This window comes from Heterocephalus glaber, unplaced genomic scaffold (genome assembly GCF_053883595.1).
Source record: "Heterocephalus glaber isolate CG9 unplaced genomic scaffold, H.glaber_assembly_v1.0 deba00001594, whole genome shotgun sequence".
In the NCBI taxonomy this organism is placed as follows: domain Eukaryota; kingdom Metazoa; phylum Chordata; class Mammalia; order Rodentia; family Bathyergidae; genus Heterocephalus; species Heterocephalus glaber.
In genome coordinates, this window is record NW_028258369.1 from 11,859,034 (window position 1) to 11,872,864 (window position 13,831).

The window sequence follows — 13,831 nt, forward strand, 5'->3', positions numbered from 1 at the left end:
TATTAAAATAGTAATATTGGCTTATATGTTATTTTTATTTCATTGATATATAAGCAAAATTTTGACCTATCATTAAATAATTTTGAAAAACATTATTTTTAACTGATGGCTATTTAACCAATCTATCAATGAACATACTTCAATATCTGCATCTTTATTTTCACAGAACAAATTCTTCAGTGTTATAATTAGTTACAGGGCATGAATGTTAAAGGCTCCTAAATACATACTACCAAACTGCCATCCAAAAATACAGCACTTCACAGTTCCCTTTAGCAGTGAGATTTCCAAGTGTACAACCAGCGCCAAAACAACAGGTATTTAAATAATCTTTGCGGGGCCAGAGATTTAACTCAGTGGTTCCACCGCCTGCCTCGCAAGCACAAGGACCTGAGTTCAATCTCTGGTACCAAAAAACAAAAAAAGCATTTAAATAATCTTTGGAAAGAGATTAGAGAAGTTTTCGTCTATCACCTGGTAAATGCAATGAGATCAACAAGGGTTGACTATTTTTCTTACTGATTCATGGATGAAAACTTGTTAAAATTTCTTCACGTTGTTATGATTATTGGTTTAGGGTTTTGTGGTTATTGAATATAAATTATTACATAATCAAGTTTATTGATATAAACTTTGTGATTATGTCCACTGCTTTTGTGCTCAAAGTCCTTAATGAACTTAAGGATGGTTAATATTTACATCTATGCACCTTGATATTTTAACAATTTAGTTTAAGTTTTTATTTATTTATAGTTTATTTTAATATATAACACAGTAAAAGAATCTAGATTTAATATAATTTCTAAATATTGAACCAATGTTCCCAATCCCCTTTTAGTATGGATTTTTAGTTTCTGTTATATCTTAGCATCTTTTTTATTTTTATTTTTTAAATTATTTTATTTTATTTTATTTTTTCCCCCATTAAGTTTATTGGTACATTTTAGGTATAATAAAATACATTTACATACATCATTGGGATCTTGTACCATTACATGAGTCTCTTGGTTCTTATTTTTTTCCCCTTCTCCTGCCCTCCCTTCACCCCCTCCACCCTTCCCTATTTGCAAAGACCTTGTTTCCATTTTTTTTCCTCTTCTCATGCTTTTTCCTTTCCCTTTTTTCCCTTCCCCTACCCCTCCCACTTCCCCTGCACCTTTAGACCTTTTCTTCCTGTTACACAATATCAGTTATACATTTTTAACATTACAATATTAAGATCTAGGAGACATTACCACAGATTTTACAGAATTTAAAAGGATATACAAAGCATATTACAAAAATCTTTTTTGAAATAAATTTGACAACTTCTAAGAAGTACCTTGGAAGACAAATTAATGAAACTAACTCTGGAGGAAATATAAAAATTTGAATAGCACCTATTAAAGAAAGTATATTCCTAGCTTGAAAACCTACCTATATGACAACAGCAGGCTCATACACATTTTAAATGATAAATTATATCAGACAATTAAAGCAGAAAAAAGAAGGAACACTTCTCCCCTCATTTTAGGAAATCAACATTGTGCTAATCCTAAAACTGGATAAAGATAATAGAAGAAAAACTTATGAAGATAGATAGAAATTTGTTTAACAAAACAAACTATTAGAAGTCAGATCTGGTAGGATGTAGAAAGTGGTTTTGTTATACGGATGGCAGTGTTGGTTCAGCATTGGAAGATCCACCCCCAAAAGTCATCATTTTAACAGAGGAAAGGAAAAAGCCATATGATCCTGTCACTAGTTAGAGAAAAAGTATTGGACTAAATTCTACAGCTGTTCATGGTAAAAGCTATCAGGAGACTAGAAGTACAACAGAAACTTCTCAACAGATTAAAGACATGTACTCCAGATTTCCAGCAAAAACGCCTTATATGAATGGAGAAGATACAATGCTTTCTCCTTAAGGTGGGGAACAAGGGCAGATATGCTTACTCTTCATCTGTCCACTAAACTTTGAAACATAGGCCCAAACCAAAATAGTCTGGCAATAAAATGACACAATTAGGATAGGATTGGCAAGGTAGAAGCAAAATCTTTATATGTAGATGAAATGATCATCTACAGAGAAAATACTAAGAAATCTCTAGGAGCCCCTAGAGCTTGTATTTGAATTTAGCAGGATTAGAAAACACAAGGTATATATAAAAATTCAGGTCTATGTATACTTGCTATAAATGAAGAATTGGATATTGAAATTTAAAAGTTATGTAGGAGTACAAAGGACCTAGAAAAGTAAAAAGAAAAAGAAAAAAACAGTGTTGGAAGACGTTTAGTACCTAATTTTAAGACTTCTTCTAAAGCTTCAGTAATAGAGGCAGTGTTTGTGTAAGAAAAGACATATAGATCATTGGAATAAAACAGAGAATCTAGAAATAGAACCACATATATATGGTCCACTGACTTTTGAAAGATTATTTAACATTAACATTTTATAGAATATAAACTCAATTCAAGAGCCGAGGAAAAGATAGTGCTTTCAGCAAACGGCACTACAACACCTGGTATTCGTATATAAAAAATTAAACTCAACCCTTTATTTCCATACATAAAAATAACTTGAAAGGATCTATGAACCTAAATATGAAACCTTAAAAGTATACAACTTTAAGAAGAAATTATAAGGGAAAATATTTATGAATTTAGGGTAGGCAAGAACTACCTAGGATACAAAAAACATGATGTATAAAAGAAAAAAACTGATAAATGAGATTCCATCAAAATTTAGAACTTTAAATGACATCATTAAAATGAAAAGTAGTCCTTTAACAGATCATATTTACAATGCATATAACCTATGACCAGAATATATAAAGAACTCTTACAGCTTATAGACAACCCAATTAAAATGTAGACATAAGATGATAAATAGCCAGGTACAGCACAAGGAAAGGTGTACAACTCTAGAATCAGAAAAATACTAATCAGTACAATAACAAGACTGAATTATACACTCATTAGGGAGATGAAGTTAAAAGTTTTAAAAAGCCTTGGCATGACTTTTTCTTTTTGTTGGATTCTCCCCCTTTGCGTTTAATTTGTCACGCCCAATGGATTCATTCTGCTGGGCTTCCTGGGGTTGTGATCCTCATTGTCTTTTCCTAGGATATTGTCTAAAATTTTTTGGAGTGCCGGTTTGGTATTCATGAAGTTCTTAAGGTGCTCTTTATCATGAAAGTATCTTATTTCTCCATCAATTTTGAAAGATAGTTTTGCAGGGTACTTCAATCTGGGTTGGAGGCTGTTTTCCTTTAGGGCTTGAAATACATCACTCCAAGCTCTTCTTGCCTTGAGAAGTATGCTGTAATTCTGATGGGCTTTCCTTTATGTGATGTTTCTTTTCTCTCACTGCTTGTAGAATTTTATTCTTCTGTTGGATTTCTGGAATCCTATTATATGCCTATGCGTAGATTTTTTTTGATTAAGGCTAGCTGGAGTCCTATATGCCTCACTTATCTGTATGTCAAGTTCTTTTTCCCTGCTTGGGAAGTTTTCTGTCATCACTTCTGTGAACAGTTTTTTTTATGTCATCTGCACTCTCTCCTATTTCTTCATTGACTCCAATCAGTCTTATGTTATTCTTTGCATCGTCTAGCAGCTGCTGGATTGATTTCTCATGTTCCCTTACAATTTTAAAGCAATTTCTCTTTTCCTGGTCACTAATTGCAATCTCATCTTCTATATCTGAAATTCTATCCTCACATTGGTTCATTCTACTGCGCAGACTTTTGATGGAGTTTTTAATCTCCTGGAAATCTGTTTGCATCTGTTTTATGGATTCCATTTGTTTCCTATGTTGGGATTCCATCATGTTCCTCAGCTCCTCTATTTTTTTTTTATTTGTGTCCTCTCTGGATTTATTAATCATGTCTTGCACTATGAGCACAATCTTTGCTGTTATCTAAGAAATTATTTCTTTTTTTTAAAAATTAAATTCTTTTATTGGTACATTGTAGGTATACAACACAATTACATTTCTCATTGGGAATTGTACCTTTACATAATGTATCTTGGTTCTTATTTTTTCCCCATTCCTAGCCCTCCCTTCACGCCCTCCACCCTTCCCTATTTACAAAGACTTTATTTCCATTTTTTCCATTTCTCATCATTTTTCCTTTCCCTCCTTTCCTTTCCCCTGCCCCTCTCACCACCCCTACCCCTTTGGACCTTTTCTTCCTATTTTACATTATCGATGATTCATTCTAATCATTGGTACATTTTAGGTATACAATATAATGACATTCATCATTGGAAATTTGCACCTTTCCATAGTCTCTATTGGTTCTTATTTTTCACCCTTGCCCAGCCCCCCCTTCAACTCCTCCATTCCTCCCTATTTACAAAGATTTTGTTCCTATTATTCCATTCTCTCATATTAATCCCATTCCCTTCTATCCTTTCCCCTAGCCCTCCCACTTCCTTCCCCTTTGCCCTTTTTCTTCCTATTTCACATTACCTATTATACATTTAGTCCTTATTTACACTTTCAGTTTCTCACACCAGAGAAACTATTCGGTATTTATTCATGTGTGTCCTATTTATTTCACTTAAGAGTATCACACCAATGTGCATCCATTTAGCTATAAATGTCTCTAATTTCTCATTTTTTATGGCTGAGTGGTACTCCGTTTTATAAAAAAAACACATTTTGTCTATCCAGTCTCTAGTTGATGGGCATTTTGGCTGTTTCCAAGTTTTAGCTATTACAAACTGCGCTGCTATGAACATGGGCACACATATATCACCGTGGTATGATTCTTTTAATTCTTTGGGGAAGATACCCAGCAGTGGAATAGCGGGGTCAAATGGGACTTCCAGTCCTAGTTCTTTGAGGTATCTCCATACTGATTTCCACAGTGCTTGCACCAATCTACACTCCCACCAGCAGTGGAGCAGGGTTCCTCTTTCCCCACAGCCCTGCCAGCATTTGTTATTGGCTGATTTCATGATAGCAGCCATTCTTTTTGGAGTGAAGTGGAATCTCAGCATTGTTGAGAAATTATTTCTGATTTCATTTTTCCCAGATCCTCTTTTGTTGCCAGTTCAGCGAGTCCAGGTGGTTGAGTACCAGATTGTTCCATCTTGTTTCCCTTTGGGGTTGCTGTAAGTGATCTGGAAGTCTGTTTTTGAGGCTTGTTTATGTGTCTTCTCATTTCCATGGGGTGGGGTGTGCTTCTGGCGCCCACGTAGTTCACCTTCTCTGCCCTAGGAGCGTGGAATGGCGGCGGGGGAGCCTCCTCCCAGGTGCTGGGACTGGCTCACCTTCTCTGATATCTTAGCATCTTTACATACATATTCTAGATTTCCATCTCTGGTTTAGACTAGTATAGGCTACTGATCTGTTCTTAGCCAGAACCAGCTTACGTTACTGAGACCTTAAACTTTTTAAATAAATTCATTTTTTGAGAATACATTTTGGCTATTAAATCTAGTTATAGCTATATACAGGTGAGATGATCCATTATATTTCATTCATATCTATTTACATATTTGGCTTCACTGTTTACCAACAGTCCTTTTCTCTTATAGTTTAAACATATTTAAGTGCCTGATTTGCATCAATTTTTTGTTAAGCAAGAGTACATCTCTGAATGATTTTCTGGGGAAGTATTCTATTTTCCTATTACTTAAACACATGCATGGCAAGATGGCAAGCACAGAATTTTTGGGAAAGAGGCCATACATTCTTACATAGTACCTGTAAGCTTGTGTGTACTGAAAAGCCTTAGAAAGCACCACTCACATCATTAACACTGTGAATCTATATGCTTATTAGAGCAACTTAAAAACAGGAGTGAAGTGCCTTGCGACAAAATTCATACAGTACTTTTCCAAGGGAAGAAAAGTAAGGGTTTTTAAAGAAGGTCTGCCATTTCTGATATAATGAAATAATAATGGCACATAAGGTTCTAAATAAAGAGAAATGCCCCAATGGTCTTCAGTATTATTTAATGCTATAGAAAAGAAGTCTGGGCCAGGGATTTAGCTCAGTGGTTCCGGCACCTGCCTCGCAAGTGCAAGGTCCCGAGTTTGATCCCATGTACCAGAGGAAAAAAAAAAAGAAAAAGAAGTCTGTGGCCATTTGTTTTTCATTCTGATGTTGGTAACTTCTTTTTCTCTGCCCCGATATTATTAGGACTTTTCTTTAAAATAAAAATTGAAATTATCAGAATATATGTTATCTAGAGGGGAATGTATTTTTTAAATACCTGAAATCAATGAAGTTAGACAAGTTTTCTTCTAGCAAGCTTGTGTTTTGTTTCTACTCTTATTTTTCTAGTATTTTACTGCAAACCTTATAACTTTTAGGTGGATCTTTCATAACTGATTCATATATATGTTTTTTCGCTACTGGATCATTAGTGCCTAGAACAGCAGGCACAGAGTAGGTGTTCATTAAAGAATAAATATTTAATGAGTGAATTATTCAAAACTGCTGGATTAATTCTGTTCTTGTTCCATTTTAGTTTTCTTGATCTTTCCTTATCTCAGCCAACTTCTGCAGTTTTTGCCTTGTTTCACCTTATTCTCTCTGTAGAAGTTATACCCTCCCACTTCTCTTTCAGACTGAGCATATATCTGAACTTTGTCTGCTTGTTACTTAAAAGAAAAATCATTTTCAGGACTAAGTGTTGCTTCTAAATTACCAGGGCAACATTTTATCTTGCCATGTTTTTTTATAGTGTCACCCCACCAACACCACCACCACCACTGTTTTGCTCTGGTCTGGCTTTTATCTCATCCTGTCCTAAGATCAAGAGATCCACTTGGACTGGCATCTAGCAGCAAACAAGAAGAGTTGGAATTCTCAGGCACTTGACTTTCAAATTTAGACTGATGTACCCAAGCCTGATTCAAATCTTGGATTCTAGCAAACGTTCTTCTCATGACAGTTGGCTGGTCCGAGGCTAGACTACCCAGTTCTCTGAATAAGAAGCCAGAGGAGCACATGCTATTTGCTCTTTCTCATGCAGGCTCTAAAGAGCACATTTCCTAGTACTGCCTGCTCCCACCACACTTCTCTGTGGATGCTATGTGCTTCTAATCTTTCTCTCCTTCTTGCCTTACTACACTTGGGACATTTTAGTCTCCAAAATCATCTGAACATATAATGCTAATGTGGGCTAGAGGGGGACTGAGAACTCCAGGTCCCGCCTCTGTGGGCATGGGTCCAAGTCGTTTCCTACTCTCTCTGGATATTTTGCCTGATTCAGGTTCACAAAACAGAAGAAAATTATGGCATTCCAGGCTATGCTTTGTATTCCGTTCCTGCTAATGAAATGAATTCCTCCTCAACATTGTCAATAATCTTTGATCTTTTATTTTTTGAACTGTTATGAGTTTGATTTTTAAAAACCATCTTCATGGATATTTAATGGAGAGGTAGGAGCTGATCATATGCCAAGCTTTATTACTTGTTCTCCCACCACCATATGATGTTATACACGAGTATGGACAAAGAAGAAAAAATACATGGAAAAGAACTCTGAAGAACTTGTGTTTTAAATTTAGTTTATTTACAAAAACATGCTACTGCCACCACAACATGTGCTAGAGATATGTCACCAGCTGTAGTTGGCTAGACAGGGATTGATTTGGTACTTGTTTTAGTGTCTTGCTTTGTTTAAATAATAAGGTAGTTAAAAGCTGGTGTGAAGGGGCTGGGGATTTAGCTCAGTGGTTCCTGCACCTGCCTTGCAAGTGCAAGGTCCCGAGTTTGATCCCCGGTACCAAAAAAAAAAGAAAGAGAGAAAAGCTGGTGTGAAAAAATGTCAGTAATTCATTAATCCAAACTTCATCCTTAATTCCATCTCAAAACTGGAATTATATTACTTTGGAATGCAAAAAGAAACAGTAAGTTTTAAATAGGCTTCTGGATTATACTATCTCTGTGAGTGAACAAGGTGTAACACTTCCCAGAATATCCATATATCAAAGTATTTAACATTCCCAGAATAAATTTTTTCCAGCTAAAAGAAAAAAATAAAAGGGAATTAAAAATAAATGCCATGAGTAGTAAGTAACACAAAAATATCTGGAGGGCCTATAGTTTTTTTAAGTACCCCATAAAAATCAAGCCTCAGTCACTAACCAACCACACTGGACAGAAAAGCTGGTAACCATGAACTCACCGCCACTGTTGACTGTCAAAAGCTCCCAGTTACTGTTTTATTCTCAGTATTAATTTTCCCCTAAGATTTTGAAAAAGCAACTAATTGGTATTAACAGTTATAAAATTTATTAAGTTATTTTAAAATGTAGTTATGTAACAGTGCTCTGGAACAGTGAATTCTTTAAAATGACCATAATGCTGCGTTAGGAAGTAGCAGGAATCACTGCTTTAAATGTCTTGCTCTCTAGGTTCTAATATCCAACATGCATCATGGAACAGAATCGAACAAAATATTGATTCTATTTTATTCTACTATTCACAGATTAAGTCATTTCAAAGGTTATACCCTACAAGTGGTTCTCTAATTAGTCTCCGAGAAGTCCTTTCTGAAGACAAATGCTTATTTCTTCATCCAAATAACAAGGAATACAACTTGACAACCAAAATATTTTAAATATGTTTTATATGCAAATATCCCAATGGTCTAATTGCTTTTACACACTCACATGTTCCTTCAGCAGGAGCAAAACCCTGCAAACATAGGTATTGTTACATTATAGATTTGTATGGTACCTGAAAAAGATTTATTTTAGATTATTTTAAATACTATAACTTCTGTACCAGGCCCCATGCTAAGTACTTCCTAGGAATTATCTCATTTAATCTTCAAATCATCACTCTGAAAATCTTACTATGCTCATTTTACAGATGAGAATACTAAATTTCAGTGAAGTATCACAATTTGATCCAAGAGCATACAGCTAAGACATAGTAGAGCTGATATTTTTAAACCCAGGAAGACTGTTTCTGGATGCCATTTCTCAACCACGAGCATGCTATACTGCCTTTGCAAACACTAGATTTAAATTTTGTTGTGAAAAAACATAAGATTCTGAAATCCACATATAGATACACACATCTCTGCCCATGAAAATATGACCTACCAAGGCAGAATCATCATTTCTCTTCCACATTTTCCTGAAAAACACGTATTAGCACCAACAAACATTTTCCAAATAGTCTTCTAAAAATATTTGTTATATATTTATATACTTAAAAGCAAATATTTCAGTATTTCCATCTTTAACTTTATTATTTTCTTATATAGGAACCTTCTAAAATAACTTGGACTGAAATTATTTATTTTTATAACGAGTAAAATTATAGGAGTAGACACAAGCACAGGATACATTCTGTGGCAGGTATATAATAGAGCTAGTATGTATTTCCCACATACTACAGAAATACAAAATATTATCCATGATATGTAATGATAAAAGTTAGGTTGTTCTAAGAAATTCCTTAGAGACTGCAGCTTACATTATTTATTACTTGAAAACCACCATGGTTTGTCAATACTAAAGATTAGATTTACTGCTAATTTAAAAAGTTAAGCATTTCAGATCAAATCAGGAAGGAAACAATACAGAATAGCCAAGAAGAGAAGCATTTCAATCTATCACTGGGCCTCTGCTGTTGCATCCTCTGCTTGGCATGAGTGAGTAAATGAAGCTCTCTCATGTACACAAAAGCTTACAACCTGGTGTGTGACAAAGCATGACAGTAAGTTAAAAATGCATGACAAAAGTTAAAAAGTACAACACATGTTATGCGATATGTCACAGGAATTCAAAGAAGATCAATCATACAAATATATATAAAGAACTATACATTACTTTCAGATTTAGCAGTTGATTATTTCTTGGCTTATTTGCTTCTCATCTTTCTCTTCTTGCCTTTTGAAATGTAAAATGTCATAAATATAGCTTCATTTATTCCCATTCTTTTTCCCTGGCAGTAATTCTATCCTTAAGTTGGACTATATCACTCCCACACACATTTTTATTTCTACAAAGGAATATGCCCCTAAGTCATTTTAGGATTGTTTTATACATTACAAATCATGTAACTAGCATGTTATTGTATGTATCTTTTTTGCAACAGTTTCTTTTTGCTTTTTAACACAACAAGGTGAATTTGAAACTGCAACCCGCATCTACTTCAGTGGTTCTCAACTGGGGGTGACTGCATTTGCCCCAAAAACATGAGACCAATTTTAGTTGTCATGTAATGGAGGGGACCTACTAGTATCTAATGAGTAAGAGACCAGGGGTGCACAAACAGTCCCCACAACACAGAATCCTCAGCACTAAATGCCCATATTGCTGCTATTCATTCTAGCTATTCATTTTAAAATATTGTAGTTCATTCATTTAACTATTTTGTTTATTCATTTTAACTATTTTGTGATAGTCCCTAAAGATATGCCTTTCAAATGTGAGACTGGTCACTTGTTCAGGACTTGCCTACCACCTGGAGAAACTGAAATCATCTGATTTCAGACAAAACTCTCCTTTAAAAATTAGTATATTGTAAAAAGAAATTTTAATTGAAAATTAGACAATTAAAAGATCCATTCTCCAAAAATTATTAAAACTATTAAACATGGCAGTAAAATATCTACATTCTAGCCGGGGATTTAGCTCAGTGGCATCGCGCCTGGCTCGCAAGTGCAAGGTCCTGAGTTCAATCCCCGGTACCCCCCTGCAAAAAAAATCTATATTCATCTCATTTTCATGAAATGATTACTTTTACAATAACTTCTATAATATGACTCCATTAAAATATCAGACAATGAAATATATCAAAGGATATATTAGCTTATTTACTTTTTTGTTAGAAATTCAGGGATGCTTTTCATTTGGCCAAAAACAATTTAGCTGAGTCTCACCAGATCGGCATCAGTAGTCAGTCAGCAGAACTGTTATGAAGATTCATGTTATGGGGATAATATCACAGGAAACACTCATACAAACTCTATGAACTGTTCACAATTTGAATTTATTTGCATGCTAAGATTACTTTCAGGAAAATCTTATATTCTAAGATGGATTACAAGGAAAAATCATTGTATTTATGGTCAGCCTCTTAAAGGAAGATCATTGTATGAAAATATTAATACTTTATCAAGAACAGAAGAGGCAGCATGTAGCCAAAAAATGGCAGATGTGAGAAGTGGGATCTTATAAGGAAAGAGAATTCCTTATAAAAATGACTATATTTTATTAGTACATGGTTGCAGTACACAATGGTTATATGCATCATGGGGAGTTGGTACATGTGCATAACACATCTTAATTCTTTTTAAAATCCCCTTCTCCTCCTCTTCCCCCTCCCTCCATCTCTTGATCCCTTTCCCTTTTTTCCCTATCTCCCCGAATAAACTACTGCTATATTTTCAAGCCACATCAGTGATAAAATTCTTATTCTATTTTCTCATTTGTTTCCATTAAAACATAAAATTCCTTCTACCCTGTCTAGGCTGGTTCTACCCTTCATGAATCTTTGCAATATAAAATGGGAGTACACAAATATAAAATATTCAATAGAATATTTAACTATTTTTGCATATTTTCCCAATAAACCTGAGTTTATCACTTCTTCCCGTATCTTAGTGAATACTAGCCAGGAATTTAGAGTCACTCTTGAAGTATCTCCTGAGATCCATCCAGTCTATCACTAAGTGGTGGTGGGTTTTACTTCCTAAATCTTTGTGAAATCTACCTGAACACATGGAGTACTGTCTTGCCTCCTAAATCCTTCTACAGTAATATAATGCCCCCTGCAACCAGGCCCTTTGTTTGGAAATGGAAATCTGATTTCACATTCCACATTCCTCCTTAAAACTCCCCAAACTCCAATGATCTAACAACTAACTCACATCCTATCTCACATCAGGTAGCAGGCAAAGACAATGGGAGACAGGGAAAGGGAGGACGGGGGAGAAACGGGGAAGGGGAGGGAGGAGGGAGGAAGGGAGAAGAAAAGAAAAGAGGAAAAAAGGGAGGGAAACTGATGAACTTTCAAAACAATCTAGCTCCGTACTAACAGATCATACAAACTTTGAGACATATTTAATTTTCATATAACCAACACTTTCGTGCATTACATATAGATGCCTTCAAACCACCGTATATACACCAAATTGAGACTGTGGTATATCATCAAATAAATGAAAATTTGAAAGGCTAAATGGTGGTGATGCCTGTCAGATTGTATTTCTATTTAGTAATTTTTTAATTTTTATTTTTATTAGTACATGTTTGCAGTACATAACGATTACATTCATTGTGGGGAGCTGGTACATGTACATAACACATCCTAATTCTTTTTATATCCCCTTCCTCTCTCTTCCCTCCATCTCTTGGTTCTCTTTGAATTTACAAAAGATCTCCCTGTTTCCTATTACCTATCTTTGATTTTTGTCCTTAAGTTATTTATATTTTGGGTTTCTCCTGTAAGAGAAACCATGCAATATTTAAGCTTACATGTCTGATTTATTTAACACTATGGTCTCAAGGTGCATCCATTTTCCTACAAATGACTCAAATACTGCAATTATTGTACAATTGTGTTACTATTTCATTTTGCCCTTATTTTATAACAATGAGGAGAAAATGAGAAAATGAAAGTTCCATTTCTAGTGATCAAGTAATTGAGACCAAGATAGCATTAATTAGGCATATCAAACGCAAGCAATCTACAACCTCAATCAGACAATTACTAGGTTTAAGCTATGTTCAATTGTGAACGAAGAATACAAATTTTAAATTTAAATGCAGAAAATATATCCTCAAAGATTTTCTTGCTGTGGCAGGACCAGTAATTTATAGCACACTAAATGTAAGCTGTACCAAGAAAATGTAGCTTTTCAATTTTCTGTAACTGATTTAACCTTGCTTTTTAAGCACCTTGATTTCAACTTGCATTCTACAGTAGCTCAGTCCTTTCTAGTTTATAGTCTCTTTAGGTAATGTTCAGTTTTTCAGATTTTCTCCCTATTTCAAGCAAGACGGCAGTGTCAGTGGGGAACTTCACTGTAGATGAGGCTCTTGGGCCTCCAGAACAAGGTTCCCTCTAGGACTGAACCCTGGATATTGGCCTGATGCTGCTGCTAAAATACCATGAGGGCTCCAGGCTCAGACGTGTTCTCTCGGCTTGGAACCCAGGAGTCTGGCCCAGCTGGTTAGGCTCCCTCTTAGTTTTACTGGTGCTGAAGACATCTAGACTCCATAATCTCATTTACACCTTACAGCTGGTCACCAGCTATCATGTAGATATCAGCTTGTCCTTTGACCACAGCTTCCCCACTGACCGGTTCACTGGCTCCCAACCCAGCTACCGGGGTTGCACAGTACGGATCCTTAGAGCCTCTCACAAGCTGAAGGAGGCCCAATAGTTCTCTTTCCCCCTAACCATACCATGCTTCATTTTCTTCGGCTGTCACTGCTTCAGCTGCAATGAGGCAACTTTGCAGGTAGTTTCTTTCCCATGTTCCAAGAGGGGAATGAGGCATAAGTTTTCCCTGCTTTAGGCTTTACCTTCAACATTCTCAGGCCCACAGCCTAGTTTTAGTTTTCTGAGTTGGTAGTGTCGGAGAATGTCAAGACATACCTGACCACCTGCTTGCTCTAACTTTGCCTCTTTTTCTCAGATTGTTTTGTCACCAAAAGGGCCATATTTCATTTCTTTAATTCTTAATTCTTTAATCCCCTCTCCTCTCCTTCCCTCCCCCTCCCCTCCCCTTCTCTCTCTCTCTCTCTCTCTGAATGAAAAGTCAGGAGAGAAAAAACAATTTATTGGCCAAAGATACAACACTAGGTATTCAAAAAGTATTACTGATAGTACATATATGTAAAGATTCAGGTATAGCAATAG

The 13,831-nt window shown here is 35.5% G+C and overlaps 1 protein-coding gene across 7 annotated transcripts in view; it reads right to left on the minus strand.

Moving 5' to 3' along the window:
* Positions 1 to 13,831, minus strand: part of Cdkl5 (cyclin dependent kinase like 5) — a 191,416-nt gene that overhangs the window by 68,894 nt on the left and 108,691 nt on the right. The gene's annotated exons all lie outside the window — the stretch shown is intronic.